Raw genomic sequence first — 21,331 nt, 5'->3', positions numbered from 1 at the left:
ACTGTCAGATGACCAACAGTGGTGGAAGGGTCCTGAGTCGTCATGAGGTCTGACTTCTTCCCGAGACAAATAAGGAAACTTGCCCAAGTCCATGCATCAAGTTGGAGATAGGGCCCTAATTAGAACCCAGGTCCCAAGTAGCAAATCCAGGCCTCATTTATTGAGCACCTATTCTGTGTTGGGCACCGTGCAGGGCAATAGACGTCCCAGAAGGAGAAAACAGAGACGACAAAGGAAAAGAAATGAAGACGTAGCAAAATGGAAATTTCCTTGTGCTGAAGCAGACAGGTGACTTCAGACTTAAAAGATCCCAGCGCTAAGAAAGGAGAAGAGAAAAGCAGACCTCAAGCCCCAACACACGCTGGTGAAATCAGAACTTTAATGGGAAAAGAAGAGAGAACCACACGTTCCCACGGATCCTCATTGCAAGATCGGAAACAAGGAGACAGTGCAGCCATGTCAGCAAGTTCTAGGAGAAAAAGATTTTGAACCTGGGATTCTGAGCGCAGTCCGATTATCAGTCAAGTGTGAAGACAAAGCCAGTGTTGGACATGTGAGAACTTGGAGTTTATTTCCCATTCATTGATATTAACAATAACTAGAGGTTGTAGCCCAGCAAATGAAGAAATCTGAAGAGGCGGAGAACACTGGACAAGAAAGAGTGGCTGCTCAGGGCACCAGTCACAGCACCACAGGGCTCAGAAGGTTCTTCCACAGCAGCCACGTTGTAACGACCCTTCCACGGGCCACTCACACTGCTTAGTTCTGCAGTTGAATAATATTGCCATGCCCACAGTGGTTTTAATGCTTTTAAACAGACTTCCATCTTATAATCACCTATAGAATGCAGAGGTAAACTACAGCAATGTAACAGTATAAATCTTCTAAATCTTAGCAATGTAAAAATCATAGATAATTTATTGTTATGCAAAATATAATATGTAGTACTATATATAGTATATTATATACAGTATAAAGGTATATGGTATACTATAGATCCTATGTATTATATCATATATAATTATATATTATAGTACATAGCATACATATGTATTATAGTACATAGCACATAATATACCTCATATGATTATATACACTAATATATAATATTACATATTATATAATGTATATTATAATATACTATTTATTATATGTGATTTAAAAATACTGCATATATTATATAGTATACTATATAATATAGTGTATAGTAGTATATATTATATATCATGTATACAGTATTATGATATATAATGCTATATACTATATTATATAGAGAATATATTACAGAGTATATATTATATATTATTTAGTATTATATATAATATGTAGTACTACACTATATAATACATAATCTCTATAGTATATATAATGCTATATGGTATGTGTTATTTAGTATATTACTATTATTTTACATTATTAAGATTTAGAAGATTTATACTTATCTTAATATATAGTATATATTATATACGGTGTATATATGTTATATAGTATATATAATGCTATGAACTAAAAATAGATAATATCAACTGTAATTTGATAAAAACTTATCAAACTAATACAAATTGGAGGGGGAGGATGTATGCTAATTTCCTCAACTTTGATAGCAGACAGTTAATGGATAAATAGATAAACTGAGAAAAAAGGACTTAAGCGTATTATCTAATATAATAAATGTTGGCCATCAAATATCTAAAGCCAGAAGCTGTTGTGGTTGACTTTGGATCATGAGCCTTGTGGGGAGAGGTGAGGGTAGGAAGGGAGAGTTTTTATTTTGTATCTTTTACACTGTTTGCTTTCTCCTCTCACACATACTTGTAATTTAAAAAATAACTACAATAAATAAATAATTATACATCTATATAATAGAAAACTATGCAGCGGTTAAAAGTAATGGAGTAGATCTATTTGTTTTGACCCAGAAAGCTATCAATCATATAACCTATGTTTAAAAAGCAAGGTTTTAGAACAATATTTAAAACATAACATTTAACTGTGTTATAATAAAGAGCAAAACCGATAAGATGTAGTCCCTACCTTCAAGGAGCTTTCTGATCATGCACCCACTTCTGTGTCCTCTGCCCTGGGCCATCTGGCCTGCTTGAGACCTCTTCCCTTTGTAAGTTGCATGCCTCTTATTTGCCTGCTTATTTGTTTTTTAGAGACAGGGATCTCCCTCTGTCACCCAGCCTGGAGTACAATGGAGCAATCATAGCTCACCGCAGCCTCAACCTACTGGCTTCAAGCAATCCTCCCTCCCCAGCCTCCTGAGTAGCTGAACTACAAGTGTGCATCACCATGCCTGGCTAATTTTTTAAAAATTAATACCTCTTTTTTGCAGTAGATAAGAACTATTTTGTGCATATTTCAAGTAACAACTCTAAGTTCTTGAGTATAAGTGCTCAGTCCAAAGACTGGCCTGGATGAAGCTGCACAAGAGATGAACAGCTTTCTACACAAATATCTGGTGGAGGGAAGCAGAGAGGGGAGTGAGAATCCAAGGACTACAGGATGTCAGGCCTGAAAGACTCCTCAGAGAGCCTCTAGTCCTCCTCCCTCATTCACAGAGAAGGAACACATGTGGGGCCCAGAGAGGGGCAGTGGCCAATAAAAGGTCACGCGGTTGAATTATGATGTCCAGAAAAGACAGAACTGGGCTTTGTGAACAGCCAGAGTCAGGAAACAGCAGACAAGCTGAAGGCTGACCTGCGAGCCTAAAACCATGGCCTGCAGAGAATCCTACAGGGAGTTCAGAGGGGGCCCGTTCAGGAGCTGCTCAGAATGCAGATGGCTTGACTTTGAGGGGAGGCCTGCACAAATCAGACCACATCGCCCTTCCCTAGTATCCATGGTAGTGGGAAAGAAGCAGTTTTAATGTAAGTAGAAGGCAGCGCTTTGGGGCTCAAGGGGAGGGGCCTGCACAGGAACTGGCATTTTCTGAGCATTTCTGATGCACCAGACATTGTGTGAGGTGCATTCTTGTGCATTCTCTCATTTAATCTGCACAGAAGCCCCATGAGGTAAATATGATTACCACAATTACAGAAAGACAATGATGGTAAGAAAACTTAAGTGTCTGGGTGCAGTGGCTCATGCCTGTAATCACAGCACTTTGGGAGGCCGAGGCAGGCAGATCAGTTGGACTCAGGAGTTAGAGACCAGGCTGGAGAACATGAGAAAACACCATCTCTTTAAAAAAAAAAATACAAAACTCAGTCAAGCATGGAGGTGTGCACCTGTTGCCCCAGCTACTCAGGAAACTGAGGCAGGAGGATCATGTGAGCCTGGGAGGCAGAGGTTGCAGTGAGCCGAGACTGTGCCACTGCACTCCAGCCTGGGTGACAGAGGGAGACCCTGTCTCAAAAAAAAAGAAAAAAAAAAAAAAAAGAAAACTTAAGTTATGTAACTTGCCCCAAATCTCACAGGCAGCAAATGGCAGAGCTAGAATTGGAGTCTAGGTTGGTCTGGTTCCAAAGCCTAAGTTTCCTCAAGGAACCAGAGGACTCCAATAACTATGTGTTCACCAACTGAGAAGAGGAGATATGTCTCTCCTAAATGGGGATACAACAAATGCTGTTCCCTTCCTGAACCCTGAGTATGGAATCAGCTCCTTTACCCAATCCATGACTATCCAGGTACACTGGCTGGCTCTTGAGAACTAAGGTTTATGTTTGCCCAACAGGACTTTGAAAATCCCCACCACAGAGGATATCAGCATTTGGGGCTCCCTTTCTCCCTAGCAGAGTTCCTACAGTGCCAGGCTCAGAAGAAGATGGGCTAGGACCTAGCGTGAGTGCAGGGAGGAGAAGGAGCTGGAGTCCAGAACTCTTGATTTCCAACTTTTCAGTCCTGAATCTGTCCTGTACCAACCTCAAAGGCATATGACCTTCTCTTGCCACCCCTCAGACACCGGCCCCCAGCCTCCTCCTATGTCTCCCTAGGCACCTCTGCCTCCACTGAGCCCTGACTCTGGGGGAGGCAGGCAGGCCCAGGAGAGTATATATGTCAGTTAAGGTTTGTCGTTTACACGTGGAGATCATTAACGAGACTTATTTTTAAATTGTAATTGCAAAATGTAAATGCTCCCCAAACCGATGTGTAATTGCTACCCCCTCCACCCCAGCCCTTCCCCTCTGGTGCCAGCTTTGCAAGGAGAGAATTAGAAAATAAAAAGGGGGTGGATTATGTAAGCAAAACGATTTTAAAAAAAGAGAGCGAGAGAGCTAAGAATTTAAGTGAGACAGCTGGCAGCTTCTCTGATTGCCACACTTCCAGCATTAGCTGCAAAAATTGTCCTTGCCAGTTGCACCCATCCAAGCAATAGTGTCAACTGTATTTAGTCCCTAGAACAGACCATACTGCCACTCACTTGGCAAGACGGTTCAGTGGTTAGTGTGTGTGTGTGTGAGTGTGTGTGTGTGTGTGTGTGTGAGTGTGTGTGTGTGTGTGTGTCTCGGGAGTGAGAGGGCAAAGGTCAGGGGTGATATTTGAGGTTGCCTCTACCCCATCTGTGGAAGCCTTCCATTCTACAGCAAGACGTAATTCACAGCAGGATTAGCAGTCCATCAACCCTGTTACCCATATTCTACCATGCAGGTGATGGAAGGAACACTTTCATTCTCCCAGGCTCAGACTGGCTTGTTTGGACTCCAGCATCCGCAGCCTCAGCCTACAGAGAAATAGGACTCTACAGGAGAGTTCAGCAGGAAGAGCCTCAGTTCTATTTTCAGTCCCAGAGAAAGCCACTGAACTTGGGCATCAGCACACTTCACACGGATTCACCAGGTGTAGAACCCTTGTCCCTTTTGTGTACCTTCTTCCCATCTTCTTCAAGCCCTGCCCACAGCTGCTGTCTACAGTGAACTCCTTGTGACAACACTCTGCACACAGACTCCAAATGTTGAAAAGGCTCAACTTGCCCCCGAAACGGGCATCCCCCAACCCACACTCAGCAAAGACTTGACCTGCATAGATACCCTCCCCTCAGCTTCCACCACGAGGAGCCACAGCTCTCCCATGCCGCCCACCCCTCGTTGTACCTAGAACACAGAGCTCCCCAGACAGGAAGAAGGACGAGCATTGTTGCCAGTCTATCCTCAGACATGTGGTCCTCTGAATAGACTAACTAGCTGCTTGGGGAGCTGGGCAAAGGGACTTTCATCTTTGTGATTAACTCTCCCTCGTTCCCTCTCTCCAAGGAAACCAGCTTTGTGAGGAATTTGGCAACGATTTCTGCTGCCAAAATGGAGACTGATGAACTGTAAGATCATGGTGGCCCTAAGACATCAGGGAAACTTACAAAATCCTGGGCAAGGTCCTTTGGAGCTGGGGCCCAATCTCACCATAACAGATCCAGCCCTTATCATGGCATACTGGAAAGAGAAAAGGGTTGTTTTGGATAACCGGGTTTCTAAATCCCTGCCTATATTGATACTTACATCTGTGGGATCATGAAGTTACTTAAGGGGATTTAAAAAACGCTATCTGATAAGAGGATTAAATGAGATTCTCTATTCAAAATGCTTTATACATTCAAAAGAACCATTTCTCAGAGTTCATCAGAAACACCTGGAATGCAGTTTCCATACATCAGAAAGATTTGGGGTGCAGGTTCCTGAGTCCTAATCCTGACTCAAAGCATCAGAAGCTTTGGCTCTGGGGTCCTGGAACTGCATTTTTAAGGAAGCCCCCAACCCCGCCCCGCCACCACCAGGTCATTCATGGGTGATCATGTTTGCTCCAGAGAGTGGTACAAATGCAATCATCACCATGATACTAAGCAAGGCCCCACCCATCGGCATCAACAACCATTTATTGTTCACAGAATACGTAGATGAAAAGAGACAGGAATAAGACCCAGCCCTCCTCTTCAAGGAGCTAAGGAGGTGACATAAAGACATGAGAATAATCATACAATGATTGCCTTTCAAAGTTGTTCATGTTAAGTGTCAGCTCATGTTCTGAGCTCATTCTAGAGGCCTTCAGAAGAAAAGATAACCTGCTTGGGGAGTGTAACTATATGTTAAAGGACAGAAGGGCATTTCTTACTGTTCGGGTGATCCCGGGGGCCTCTGAGATGGTCCTCAGGAGACTCACTCCCCTCTTTCTACTTCCAGCTGGGCCAGAATTTCTTCCTGTCTGCTAGAGCCAAAGCACCTGCAAAAAAGGGTAGAGCAGCTCTCAGCAGGGAAGGCAAGAAGTGCAGGGGCAGTCAGAGAAGAGGGGCTTCCGGGCCCTGTTCTCCCCTCTCCAGGCCTCTCCAGCATGTCCTCTATTCTGTAATTTCCCTTGCAGCCATTTCTCCTGTATTTGCCGTTCAACTTTCTCTCAATGTGGTCAGTGAGGCCCATGGAGCCACGGTAGCCATGCCCTGGTCACTGTCGAACACGCCCTATTGTTGCCCGTCTGGCTTCCTGACACCAGGAGTGCCTGCGGCCCTCTCCCCCAAGTGCGGACAGATGCCTGTGAGTGATTTCTGTGGTGCTGGGAAGACCATAGCTGACATCTTGTATTAAGGCTGTGGGGAAACTCAGAGGAAGGGGGGGACAGTGGTAGATTTGTCAGGCGTGCGGATAAGTTGCAGATCCAAATGATAGCAGGCTTCGACTGGGGTCTGGAGAGACACTGAGGGGTTAGGGTGGGTGGGGAGGTGCCCAGGGCAGCAGGGAGGAAGAGTCGGAGGGGAATGGACCTAAAGCGGCACTTAGCAGTAAAGGACAACCTGTGGCCTCAAGCTGGTTTTGGCTGCATGACTTATTTTTATTTTTAGATTAAAGTGAATTAATTTTGTTTCTCAATATTTGAAATGGACCATGGTGTTGGCAAATGGAGGCTGGATGGTCAGCACGGCCATAAGGTCTGGCTGGACACTCCTCAAACAGTCCCATCAATTTCTCCTTGTGGATGAGTTGCTAATTGGACTTCAGTGAGGCTGTGCTTGGAGCCAGGATGGCAGGGTCAGGGGAGGGGCTGCTCTGAGGCCTGGGCGGCACTTTCAGAGCAGGATTGGGAGAACTGCTGGCCAGGAGGGCCTGCCCTACACCAGAGGTAAATGCATCTTTAACATTAACAGTTCCTTCCTAGTTAACACCATCTTACTCTCTCTGTAAAAACACATTTGCACCTCAGTAAAGAATGTAATTAACTGGTGACATGACAACAGGAGGAGCTAAACAGTGGCCCAGGCCGGGAGCTGCAAGGGGTGGTGGTGGTGAGGTGGTGGAAATTTAGACATTTGCCTGAACAATGAGACTTTCTCACCTCCCTTCTGGTGTGTGTGTGTATGTGTGTGTGTGTTTGTGTGTGTGCACTGCCGGGAGGTGAGGGTGGCAGAGAGACAGCATCCGGGATCCTGAGGGAGGTTTGAATTCCTGGTGGCAGAAGAGAGGAAGCCAAGGGTGCTGGGAGGTGGGATGAGCCGAAGGAAGCAAGGATAAGCAGGGTGGTTTGTGAATTTCCATTAACAAAAGCTCTCTGGATTAAAACAAAAACCCCTCCCTTCTTTGCACCCCAGGCTCCTCCCAAGAAGAAATAAGAGATACCAGCCACTGCCTGCCTTGGGCAGCCCCTAGGAAGAGCCCAAGAGACCAGGACCAGCTCACAGGCATCATCATGGTCCAGTTACTCCTAGCTTGTTCCCTGCACCAGGCTTCTCCTCCATGTGACCTTGTCTGTGAACTCTGTGACCGACTCCCAGTTCTGTGGCCACCCCAGCAGCAAACCTGGGAGATATGCCTGATTCCTCCCTCCTCCAAGCCTCATCTCCATTTCACTCCCCCATCACTATCCCACTTCTCATCCTCTTCCAGTCAGGCCTGAAGATATCTTCCCTCCTTTCCATCCCCAACTGCACAAGCTACAAAGGGCCTTTCTCCCCGCCATGCTCCTCCTTCCCACCATCGGCCCCACAGCGCACCCCTGCACTGCTGCTTCCACGCAGAGCTACTGGGACAGGCGACTTCATTCATGCTCTTCAAGGTCTCGTCCACGCTAGGCACTGCCGACACAGCCGTGAGTGCCTCATGCCTGTGATGGGCTTACAGCTGTGGCACCACCTCCTCCAGAAGTACAATGACTTCCTGCTCAGAGAAGGCCTTCAACACACATCTGCTCATTGTCTAGAAAGCAGCTGGCCCTGACTGCCTTTCTAGACTCATCTTCCACCCTGCACCAGTGGCTCTCTACTCTCCAACAGCTCACAACACTTACCATTCTCCAAACCTGTCCACAACTTCCCACTCCCCTCAAAGCCCGATTCCATATTTCTATCTGATCAGATATTTCTACCTGAATCATTCCTCAGTGTTCACGCAAACATTCTGGCCGCTACCTCCATAGCCAGAAGTAATTTTTCCTCCTCTGTGCTTCCAAATAACATGCTGCTTGTCATTCTCTGAAAGCTCTAGTCACATCCTGTCTCATGCTATGGTTATCTTAGATATCTTTCATCTCCTTCCAAACTATAAGCTTCTCATGGGCAGAAGTCCTATCTTAAATCTGTATAATTTTTTCAGTTCACAAAGCACTTTCTTGTGTAATATCTTCTTTAACTATTAAAGCAAACTTTAAAAGTAGACGTTTTAATATGATAATTTTGTTACCTTTAAAAAATAGCAAATGCTTCTTGTAAAAAATAGATAATAAGAGGAAAAATGTTAGTAGCAATCCTACAATACAAATATAAGCTACAGTTAATATTTGGAGTAAAATGCTTCTTTTTTAAAAGCAGTATCATATTTTCATACTGTTCACTAAATAGCCTTTTATATTTAACAACACATCATAAACACCTTTTCATGTAAGAGGAAAATATAATTTTAATGATTATGGCATTCCATTTATGGTTATACTATAATTACTCAGACAAATTCTTCACATTTGTTGTTTAGATTATTTCCAGTTTTTGCTATTATAAACATATAATGACTATTCTTGCAGTGGACTCTTGCCCCAGACTTGATCATTTTCTTAGGATAAGGTTCTGGATGTGGAATTGCCAAGTCCAAAGGTGTGTTCATCTTAAGGAATTTTTACAAATTACTTGCAGGAAGGTCACACCCATTTACATCCTATCAGCAGTGTATGAGAGACGCCTTTCCCTCGCCAGGTGGTTGCTCTTATTTTGTAGGTGTGGAAAATGAGGCTTAGGAAAGTCAAGAACAGGGCTTGCCTAAGAAAACAGCCAGCAAGTGGTGTGCCTTCTGACTCCAGACATTTTGTTCTCCCAAGCTCTCTGCTTCTCTTTGCCCTTCTATTTCTTACCAATCCAAAGACAGTGCTTGCAGTAGTAAGTGCTAAATTAATGTTGCACTCCCGGAAGGAGAGGCAGAGGCGGCTGTGCCCTGAGTGGTGGGGTGGGCCAATCCTGGAAGCTTTGCTAACATCAGCCTTTTCCAGGTGTCTGAGGCTGACTTGGCAAATGACAGATCTGTTCTTCGGTAGCTTTTTACTACTCCCTCCTGCCCTGTTCTGGGAAGGTACAAATTGCTTCAATTTAGTCCCCATACATTAAGAATCTACCTTATGCTGGGGCCTGGGCATCAAAGACACAACACACACACTATCTGTCTCTGTCTCTGTCTCTCTCACTCACTCTCTTTCTCTCTCTCTTTCTCCCCTGCTCTCTCCTTGTCTTCTAGGTGCTTACAGTCTAGTGGGCAAAATAGGAGGTAAAGAAATAATTGTCACCTACAATGTGTGTGTGATGCTGCTTCTGACTGTCAGCCTCCGGATCCCACATGGCCAGAGCAGGGTTCAGGGCCAGGGTCAAGGCTGGGGAGGGGAGGAAGCTCTGCCTGCCTGGTGTGGCCTCCAGCCTGTCTCTTTCATTGTGTCCCTCCTGGCACTGGGGTTCCAGGGCTCCCTCCGACATCCTGCCATAGCCACGTGTTCCTTGTCTTTCTGCTCTAGCTGAGCCTCTGCTGCCCCAACCCCACGACGACACAGAGGAGCTACAACTCAGAGAGGAATCACTCCAATATTAGGGAAAGAAGCTGACCCTGTTCTCCACTCAGGGATTAAAACACACATTTGAGAGAGGGAATAAAACACACATTTGAGAGAGGAAGGATGATCAGAGGTGACACCAGCATGCCCCCACACAGGGCACCGCTTCAGGGCTACAATACACTTGGAATTCTCCTTCCCAGAACTGACAACTGCCGAGTTCCATTTGTTTCCCAACAGCCTACAGAAAGCTACAAGGCATAAATACAGTCTGTAATCTCCTTCCTGTCACTGTCAGCAATTCCACCAAGCACAAGGGGGACCACTCACATGACAGAGAGCCAGGATGGCAGGGAGGAGGAGACCCCTGATGGCCACGGCCATCCTCCCAGCCAACCCGCCTCTTACCCTCCACACTCAAGCTATGTGCCCCTTTCTAGACTGCAGGCAGAGGGACACAACACTCCCCTTTTTGTCACCATGCAGAGCTCTTCCTCTCTGAAAGCTAATAAGCAGCACAGCAGGCAGGGCCAAGCCACAGATGCAGACAGAAAGTCAGAGAGAAATGGAGGGATGGGTAGACACGGGGCTGTGTGACCCAATGGCCCAGATGGTTCAGGGGACAAGAAAGGAAGCAAGAGCTTCAGATTAAAGACAAAGTTCCTCTGTCCTCACGACCTCTCCACCTCCAGCAGTATAGCTCCCACAGGCCTCTCTCTGCCTATCCAAGTTCATTCTACTGGACCCATCTACGGACATGGGCTGGCTTCCCCACAGATCACCGTTGCCTATTTTGCCAACTTGTGCTTAGGCTTTTTGTAGATGAGTTGGAGAGGTGAAGACCGAGCCTCTGGAATCTGTGGCCAGAGACCCAAACCAAAGGCTTGTCCCCTGTCCACTCTGGGAAGGTTACCCCACTCTGGTATCTATCTCAGGAGCATAAAACACCAAGGTTTTTGTCCCAGTTGGCCCAAGAGCCTAAAAAAGCATCTGTTCTCACTCTGGAGCCCACCGGGGACCTCTTCTTCCATGAGTGCAGTGATGAAAGTGTGGTTTGCCTACACGGACACCCCAGCAATCTCTAATAGCTGATGTTTGTGAATCCTCAGGCTTCACCTCCCTGCTGGCGAGGGTGAGCTATGGAGGCGTGGCAGCCAGGACCAGCTTCACCACACGTTTGCTCTGTGATGTTGGATGAAGTATGCCACCGGTTTAAATTCTGTTTCCTCCTCATCATTACTGGTTTTCATCATTGCCATCTATAAATAAGGGGCTGGACCTGACAGTGTGACATTCTTTGATCTCATTCTCTGATGACGCTTGATCGGCTGTTAAACTCAACTGTCATCCCAGGGAAAGCCTCAAATTTCACCAAAGCAATGAGGCTGATCTCAAAGAGACCAGATGCCAGTCCTCTAGAAAGACAGGTGCTCTTTGGAAGCTAAAATAATTCATCGACCTGTTTATGGTGTTTCTCCTCTGCTCAAAAGTCTGTAATGGCTTGCCAGGGCCTAAAAGACAAAATTGAGATTTCTTAGCTTCCATTCTTCCCCTTCATAATCAGCCTGACCCTACCAATCTTACCTAATCCCCCACTACTTTCAAATCTGAACCTTTTCTCCAGCCAGGCCAGGCTGCTGCTGCCTCACAGCCAAGCACACCCCCTGTGTGAGCTCCCTGGCCCTCCTGGCCCACCTGCCACACTTCCCTTTCCTCTGTTGTCCAGGTCCCATCCAACCTGCAAAGACCAGCTCAAGTCGTGCCTTTCTGCAGCCGAACGAACTCAGCCTCTTGCCCTCCTCACCCTATTACTGACCGTTGATCTTACTCAATTTTGCAAGCCCCTGCTCTGTGCGTGAATCTTAATCTCCCCTCAATGTCATCATAAGCTTTTGACTGTGAGACTTTCATATTTCTCTTATTCCTTCCATACACACCTAGGTGAGTACCGTGCTCACGGAGATCATGGAAAGTATTGTTCCTGTCACGCGAAGAAGAGCCGCTGCTTGAAAATATTAAATCAGATCAATGCTGAACCAGTTCAGTTGATGGTTTGCTTAGTTATTATTATTCATTGCCAAAGGTATTACAGTTCTTTATATTTCAGTGTGTTCTTGAATTGAGAGCTGTTGACTAAACTATGTATTATTTTGCATGCTTCCTGCAGTAATACTAAGTGAATGGGGGAGAGAGAATACAATGGGTGGAAAGGTGAAGTCAGACAACCTTGAATTCCAATCCTAGGTTTCCGTTTTCCTAGCTGTGTAAGTCACGGTTTTCCTACCTCTGTAAAATGGTTACAATAATACCCAACCCACAGGATGCTTCCTGGGATTTGATGGTATTACATTAGATGTGTGATATGCTTAGCAGATAGCAGAGGGCTTGGCAGTGACGTAGACTAAGCCTTTCATAAATGATGACTATTGTCATTAGTGACAATAATGGCAATAATAACTTGTTTAGATCTCATCTAGCAGAATCTTACTCATCCTCTGAGACTCAGCTCTGTTAGATTTTCTCTCATGGCCACTGAGCCCCAAACAGGGTATCTGTCATTCCTTTCTTTCTGCTCCCCTAATACCTGGGACCATATCTCCAAGACAAAGTCCAAAGTCCTTAGCCATGAACTCCGGGTTGTATCACTGAATTATCTGTTCCTAGGTGTGTCCCTCCCAATAAGCTCTGAGTTTCCAGAGAACAGGGACTCTGTATTCCTCACTGTGCACTTCCAGCCCTGGCCTAGCATCAGGCTCAACATGCATCTATTAAATGAGGGAAAGAATGGATAAGCAGGAATGCCAGAAGCAGTCAAGAGACCTGGGCAGAGTTTGGCCAGTCACAAATTTTCTTTCTGGAGAAAAGGGCCTGGGGGAGAGATTGGTAATTGGGAATGCATCATGAAAAGCAAATGTCCGCTTTAATTCAGCTAAGACCAGCCCTTTTGAAAGGGACTTTAGAAAAAGCCTTTCACTCGCCCAGCAGGATTTTCTTATTTGGGGAACCTTCAGCCCCATCAGAGGACTTTGACATTGAACACCCCTGCAAGGCTCTGCCTGTCTCTACTTTCCTTACCAAACTCAGCCTGGCCTCCTTCTCTCACTCCTCCCCACCCATCCCTTTCCCCAGTGGTCAGACCCTCAGCCTCTGAGTCCTTGCTGTCTCCCCAAGCGAGTCTGCTTGATGACTCTGGGTTCCAAGGCAGGCTCCCCAGCTCCAATGGCTCTCTCCAGAAGCAGGTGAAGGTAAGTACATCTTGGTCTGCCATCAGATAGAGTGAGCTACATTTTCTTCCTTTTCCATCTCCACGGCCACATCTCAGCTCAGCAATTCCCTCCTGATCCATCTCTCTGGGGGCTGCTGCATCCTCCACAGGCTGCACAAGGACCATTCCAGCTGCTTACAGCATCCTATGCACAGTTCTCTTCACACTTAGCCAGCCACATTGTGATCATCTGGGTACCACTCTGCCACCCCACTCGACTATATAATCCTAAATGGAATCTCAAGCCTATAGAGCTCCCCAGAGCCTAAGATGTATTTTGTACATATAAGGTGTTCAGCATATTTGCTGGATAAAGGAGTAAATACATGCATATATTCAGCAGAGGACATGCGGAGTGTATAACACACCACATGCTGATCTCCTTTACAAAGAACTATATTATCCGATTTATTATTTAAGCCTTGCAGCAACTTTGGAAAGTAGTTATTATTAGTCCTATTTTTAAAAAGGGAAAACTGAGGTTAGAAAGTTAAGTGACTAGCCCAGAGAAAACTGGTTAAGGGCTGAAGGGAAAGGGTGGAGTCCACCTGCCCGTCTAGTCCAGGAAAAGCTATAAAGAGGGTGAGCTGCTTCTGTTCTGCCTCTCTTGGGAAATAAACAAGGAGAATTCTTCTTCTCATCATTTGGTGAGTCGGTGACATTTCATTTGACAAAGAATCTAGGAAAAGCCTCTCTTGGGACTAGTTTTGGGACCAGGCTCTGATAATATTGCTTTATTGAAAAAGGATGCTAGGAACTGAGCTCCGGATGGCCTTTTACATGGAGTAATTTATGCAGGAAATGAGAAATATATTTTTTTAAAGAAACACACATTGATCTACACAGTCACAAAGACAGCAGTGACAACACACACACACACACACAAAACCCCAGAAACACTGTCACAGACACACAAAGGCACAGATTCCAGTTCAGGGTCATGCCACACACAGTAAGCAGCCAGAAGACTCCAAGTCAATTGGATACAGAGCCCTAGGCTCACACCCACTTGCGAAACAGTCGGAAGGCTCTCTCTGACTTTCCCTTCCATGCCTTCCAGGAGAAATTGCCATTTTCCCCACACATGTAAATTTTCGTTATTAAGGAATGCAGAGGAAGCATGACATTGAAGAAATTAATCTCTCTGTGCCTCCCTGCCCTTCTCAGGGCTCTATTTCCTCCTGTGATGACCACACCGCTTATGGAGATGGTGCCAATCCGATGACCTGCACCCCAGGGCACGCTCCCATTCAGGGAAGATTTACACCTTGTGCCTTGCAGAGGTTTCAGTCATAACCAGCTCCTGGAGGACAGCAAAGGAAGGCAACAAGGAAGGGAAATGAAATGTCTGTAAAATTCTCATTCAGATACTGCTGAGAAATGAATTTCAGAAGTGGAAGTGATGGTAAAAAGCATTTTATTTAAAATGCCTTTCTCCCTAGGCTGTTTGTGAAGAGTTGGGATTTGAAAGGATATCTGAAAGTTAGGACTTCCCTTCCAGCCATGGTGATTTTCACCTGGGCTCAAAGCAGAGCCCAGGATCCCTGTACTTACAAAATTGGCACCGAGAAACTCACGGATGCTGGAAACACACTGGGAGCGAAGATACCTGGCCTCTATCCATAACTCTCTTGCATCAGCACATCACTGCTCTGGGCCTCAGTTTCTCCACTGCAAAGTGAGGTTAGGACCAGATGGTCCCTTCCACCATGGTCTGCATCAGGGGACTCCTTGCTCTGCCTTGGTCCAGCGTTAATAAGACTTTACATACTGGGGTTATCTGCAAGATGATGTATAGAACCCAAAGCATGTCCAATCCCATCCATTAACTTTTTGTTTATGCTTCACTGTAACTTTGTGAGGTTGGTAGTGCTGGTATCAATATACCCATTTTACAGACAGAATAAGCAAAACTGAGATTTAACTGTCTTGGCTAAGGTCACAAAAATAATCAATATTGAAATCTCAAGTTGATCTATTGGGATATTCAATGGAAAGGTGACCTGCACACTCTGGGGGATCTGGGGAACACAGGGGTGATGGCAGATCACCCTCTTCCAGCTCTGCAGCCAAGCATCTGCCACAGTGATTCAGCAGTGAGGGTGTCATCATCCGTGGGGGGTTCTGGGCGTGATGCTGCCCAGGAGCAAACCCCCATGACAGGATTAAACCCCCATGACAGCAGCGCCATCCTGGGTGGGGCGGGGAAGGTGGTCATTAATGGGCGTCACTCCATGGAAAACGCAGAGGACAGCACCTTGTGACTGTGTCTGTATAAGAGAGGACAAAGTCCCTCAGCACTCTCATAATGATGAAGAGGACGGGGAATGGAGGGGGCTGTAGAACAGAAGGGGAGAGTCTGGAGGGATGGCTACTGGCACTTGGATATGCTTCCCAAAGCTTGGCCTTTTTCTGCACTGCTGTTCCCCATTTTTCTCCAGTACCCTCTAAACTCTGACAATAAACCCTAGGACCTCAGATCACCCATTCCTATGCTCGAAAACATATATATATAATTTTTTTTTTTTTTAAATAAGACACATCTTTAGTGCAGGTATTCGAGAACTTTCATGATGTGGCTCCTACCTAACTTGCAGCCTATGACTCTCCTTCAAGGACGCTAGGTCAGGGGCTGGCAAACCACACCCTATGGTCTGAATGTGCCTCTCCAAAATTTGCATGGAAACCTGATCCCCATTGTGCTGCTATTAAGAGATGGGGCCTTTTGGGAAGTGATTAATTTATGAGGGCTCTGCCCTCATCAGTGGGATTAGCGCCCTTATAAAAAAAGGCTCGAGTGAGCTCCTTTTGCCCGCCCTCTGTGTGAGGACACATAGAAGGTTCCATCTATGAGAAAGGAGCCCTCACTAAACACTGAATCTGCTGATGCCTTGATCTTACAGTTCAAATCTCCAGAACTGTGAGAAATAAATTCTAGTGTTATATATATTACCCAGTCTAAGGTATTTTGTGATAGCAGCCCAAAAGGACTAAGATATAAACTCAAAAGCCAAATACTGAGGCTGCCTGTTTTTGTAATTAAAGTTTTATTGGAACACAGCCACGCCCATTTGTTTACTATTATCTATGGCTGTTTCCCACTGTGATGACAGCGTTGAACATGGTCAGCCCTCCATATCTGTGGGTTTCACATCCGTGGATTCAACCAACTGCGGCTAGAAAATATTTGGGAAAAAAATTTAATCTGTACTGAACATGTGCAGACTTTTTTCTTGTCATTATTCCCTAAACAATACAGTTGGACAACTATTTATATAGCATTTACATTGTATTAGGTATTATAAGTAATCTAGAGATTTAAAGTATACAGGAGTATATGAGTAGGTTATATGCAAATACTACGCCATTTTATATAAGGGACTTGAGCATCTGTGAATTTTGGTATCCGTGGGTGGTCTTGAAATCAGTCCCCCACAGATACGAGGGATGATTGCAGTTGCAACACAAGACCTGAACTATTTACTGTTCGAAATTTTACAGAAAAAGTTTGCTGATCTCTGCTCTGGGTTATAGGTAAACTATACTCACCCTCTCCTATGCAGATTCCACTTTTAGATACCTCCAGGCCTTTGCTTGTTCCAAGACTGGGATGGCCTCTTTCCATACTCTAATAGTTGAAATACAGCTCTTCCTCAAGGACTCAGCTCAAGTATTATTTATTCTGTGATGCTTCCTGAATTGCTACAAATAATTGCTCATAGCTCTTAACAGCCATGGCACATTGTTAGGATGACCCCACAATATATCATCCAAACTGGAGTAATTTTGAGAGTGAAAGAGAGCACAATGACTAATTACACAGCAACTACAGGTTGCAACTGAGACCATGCCAGGCAAAGCGGGTTGTGTGGTTGCCGGCATGGAGTGCTTCTGTCATCCTGCCTCCTAAGGGTTAACTGTTTACATATCCAGCTCCCTCCAGGAGGCAGCACGCTTAAGGGCAAGGGCAGTGTGGGGATATTTTTAACCCTCAGAGCATCTTTACACAGCAAATGTGATCAATTCATATTTGTTGAGATGAAAGAAAGAAGGGCTCTGGTCCTAAGCTAGACACAAGCAGTTTCTTTCAGAGTAGCAAGCTGGAATAACAGAGGACAGAGGAGCCATCAGCTAAATGGGGAGGAGGTGCTTGCAGCCAATGGAGGTTGCAGGCTTGTGTGTCTCATGGAGCCTGTATGCCTAGCTTGACAGGGCATTTCAGTACCTGGAACACCAGAAGTCACCTCACCTTTCTGCATCTCTGGCTCCCCTGCAGCCCACCCTCCTGTTCCTCCAAGTCCAGCCCATTCATCCTCTCAGCTCCTACTTTCCCTCCTGACATCTGGTCTCACAGATCCTGGGGTGTATCTTTTGTTCTACAGGGTACCATGTACATCTCAGTCCTGGGTCTATAATGATCAAAGTGGTCGTAACCTCCTGAATCTCTGCTGCATTAGAAAAGGAGGGGTGCTAATTCAAGGGCTATAGCTTATTTCTGTGGGTTCCTAGATTCCCACTTTAGGCTGAATACTGGGTAACCAGAATTTAAATATGCATCTCCTTTCATAAAGCACCAAAACATTCTATAGACTTCTGCTCACTAAAATGGGAGACAGGAAACAGCAAGGGATATGAGGACCCATTTAACATTCTTGACACTCTCCATCTGTTTTCCTCTAAACAGCTAGAAAGATCTTTTTGAAGGTGCAAATATTCTACTACATGGTTATACCTCCCTTGTTTCAAGCACAATATGGCTTTCCCATTCTTGAGATCAACGTCAAAATCTTTACCATGGTCTAGAAGGTCAGTCTGGCCCTTCCCACCTTTCCAGCCTCATCTAGCTTGCTGTTTGGCCTCCATCCACCCAGGCCTTTGTTCCCTCAAACAAGCCATGCTTCTTCCCACCACAGGGCCTTTGCACAAGCTACCCATGTTCCTGGAAGGTGCTCTTTCTTCATTCCCTTTTAACTAGTAATAGCCTGCTTTGCTTTCACATCTCAACTCAAGAGTCACTTCCTCAGGGGAGCTACAGTGACCTCTCAGGTAAGCCTCCTTTGTTATATGCATTTCTTAATTCAGTTTGAGAATTTAATTAATGTTGTAATTATATATTATTTGTGATTATTTGAGTAATGCCTGTTTTCTCCATTAGGCTATAAACTCCATGTGGACAAGGGTCCAGGCTTGTTTTGCTCCTCTTGAAACCCTAGCACCTGGTAGCACTTAAAAATATTACAGACACATCTCATTTTATTGCACTTCACTTTGGTGTGCTTTGCAGATATTGCATTTTTTACAAATTGAAGGTTCATGGCAACACTGCATTGAGCAAGTTTATCAGTACAATTTTTCCAACAGCAGGTACTCACTTCATGTCTCTGTGTCACGTTTTGGTAATTCTCACAATATTTCAGACTTTCTCATTATTATATATGTTATGGTGATCTGTGATGAGTGATCTTTGATGTTATTATTGTAATTATTTTGGGATGCCATAAAATGTACCCCTATAAGATGGTGAACTTAATCAATAAATGTCATGTGTGTGAGAAACAATATTAAAATTAGGTCAATTAATAACCCTACAGTGACCTCTAAGTGTTCTAATGAAAGGAGTCCCATGTTTCTCACTTTAAATCAAAAGTTAGAAATGATTAAGCTTAGTGAGGGAGGCATGTCAAAAACTGAGTGTATTAGTCTGTTTTCACATTGCTATAAAGAAATACCTGATCCTGGGTAATTTATGAACAAAAGAGGTTTAACCAACTCACAATTCAGCATGACTAGGGAGGCCTCAGGAAACTTACAATCATGGTGGAAGGGGAAGGGGAAGCAAGGCACGTCTTACATAACAGCAGGAGAAAAGGGTGAGGGGAACTGCCAGACACTTATAAACCATCAGATCTCATGAAAACTCACTCACTTTCACAAGAACAGCATGGGAGAAACTCACCCATGATCCAATCACCTCCACCAGGTCCCTCCCTCAACAGGCAGGGATTACAATTTGAAATGAGATTTGGGTAGGGACAAAGAGCCGAACCATATCATTGAGATAGGGCAAAAGTTAGGCCTTTGTGTCAAAGAGCCAAGTTGTGAATTCAAAGGAAAAGTTCTTGAGAGAAGTTTAAAGTGCTACTCCAGTGAACACATGATAGAGAAGTGAGTGAGACAGTCTTATTGCTGACATGGAAAAAGTTTGAATGGTCTGGATAGAAGATCAAACCAAACACAATATTCTCTAAAGCCGAAGCCTAATCCAGAGCAAGGCCATAACTCTCTTCAATTCTATGAAGGCTGAGAGAGGTGAGAAAGCTGCAGAAGAAAAGTTGGGGCAAGGCACGGTGGCTCGCACCTGTAATCCCAGCACTTTTGGAGGCCAAGGTGGGTGGAGGATCACCTGAGGTCAGGAGTTTGAGACCAACCTGGGCAGCATGGTAAAACCTTGTCTCTACTAAAAGCACACACACAAAAAAAAAGAGTTAGCCAGGAATGATGGTGGGTGCCTGTAATCCCAGCTACTGAGGAGGCTGAGGCAGGATAATCACTTGAACCCAGGGGGCAGAAGTTGCAGTGAGCCAAGATTGCACCATTGCATTCCAGCCTGGGTGACAGAGCAAGACTCTGTCTCCAAAAAAACAAAAAAATAAAAGTTGGAAGATAGCAGAGGTTGGTTTATGAGGTTTAAAGAAAGAAACTATCTCTATAACATAAAAGTGCAAGGTGAAGCAGCAAGTGCTGATGTATTATAGAAGCTGCATCAAGTTATCCAGAAGACCTAGCTAAGATCATTGATGGAGCTGCATCAAGTTATCCAGAAGACCTAGCTAAGATCACTGATGAAGGCTACAGTAAACAACAAATTTTTTCAGTGTAGACAAAATAGCCTTATGTTGAAAGAATATGCCATCCAGGACTTTCATAGCTAGAAAGGAGGAGTCAATGTCTGGCTTCAAATCCACAAAAAAACAGGTTGGCTTTTTTTATTACTGGCCAGTGCAGCTGGTGACTTTAAGTTGAAGCCACGGCTCATTTACCATTCCAAAAGTCCTAGGACCCTTAAGAATGATGCTAAATCTGCTCTGCCTGCACTCTATAAATGGAACAACAAAGCCTGGGTGACAGCCCATCTGTTTACAGCATGGTTTACTGAATATTTTAAGCCCAACGTTGAGACCTACTGCTCAGAAACAAAGATTCCTTTCAAAATGTTACCAGTCATTGACAATGCACGTGATTACCCAAGAACTCTGATGGAGATGTACAAGGAGATTAATGTAGTTTACGTGCCTGCTAACACAACATCCATTCTGCAGCCCGCAGATCAAGGAGTACTTTTGAGTTTCATGTCTTATTATTTAAGAGTACATTTTGTTAAGGCTCTTGCTGCCATAGATAGCAATTCCTCTGGTGGATCTGAGAAAAGAAAATTTAAAACTTTCTGGAAAGGATTCACCATTCTAGTGCCATTAAGAGCATTCACGATTCATGGGAGGAGGTCAAAATATCAACATTAACAGGGATTTAGAAGAAGTAGATTTCAAGCCTCATAGATGACATTGAGGGGTTCAAGATTTCAGTGGGAGGAATAGCTGCAGGTGTGGTGGAAATAGCAAGAGAACTAGAATGAGAAGTGGAGTCTGAAGATGTGACTGAACTGCTGCAATCTCATGGTCAAACTTGAATGGATGAGAAATTGCTTCTTATGGATGAACAAAGAACGCAGTTTTCTGAGATGGCATCTCCTCCTGGTGAAGATGCTGTGCACATTGTTACAACAAGGGATTTAGAATATCACATGCACTAAGTTGATTAAGCAGCAGCAAAGTTAGAGAGAATTGACTCCAATTTTGAAAAAAGTTCTATTGTGGGTAAAATGCTATCAAACAACATCACATGCTACAGAGAAATCTTTTGTGAGAGGATGAGTCTGTCGATACAGCAAGCTTCATTGTTGTCTTATTTTAAGAAATTGCCACAGCCACCCCAGCCTTCAGCAACTACCCACCTAATCAGCCAGCAGCCGTCAACACTGAGGGAAAACCCTCCAGCAGCAAAAAAAATTATGACCCGCTGAAGGCTCAGATTATCGTCAACATTTTTTAAGCAATAAAGTATTTT

The 21,331-nt window shown here is 44.7% G+C and overlaps 1 protein-coding gene across 6 annotated transcripts in view; it reads right to left on the bottom strand.

Moving 5' to 3' along the window:
* Nucleotides 1-21,331, bottom strand: part of PKNOX2 (PBX/knotted 1 homeobox 2) — a 290,540-nt gene that overhangs the window by 94,874 nt on the left and 174,335 nt on the right. For 4 of the 6 annotated variants that reach the window (XM_063635619.1, XM_055273622.2, XM_055273626.2 and 1 more), the window contains one exon: nt 6,046-6,153. The exons of 1 other annotated variant lie outside the window; for it this stretch is intronic. The gene's annotated coding sequence lies outside the window, so the exon portion shown is untranslated. Of the gene's footprint in view, nt 1-6,045; nt 6,154-7,912; nt 7,932-21,331 lie in introns of those variants that run through there. One more of the 6 variants, XM_055273627.1, reaches the window with a different exon arrangement.

This window comes from Symphalangus syndactylus, chromosome 3 (genome assembly GCF_028878055.3).
Source record: "Symphalangus syndactylus isolate Jambi chromosome 3, NHGRI_mSymSyn1-v2.1_pri, whole genome shotgun sequence".
NCBI classification, from domain to species: domain Eukaryota; kingdom Metazoa; phylum Chordata; class Mammalia; order Primates; family Hylobatidae; genus Symphalangus; species Symphalangus syndactylus.
This window is presented reverse-complemented; position numbering and strand designations above follow the sequence as displayed.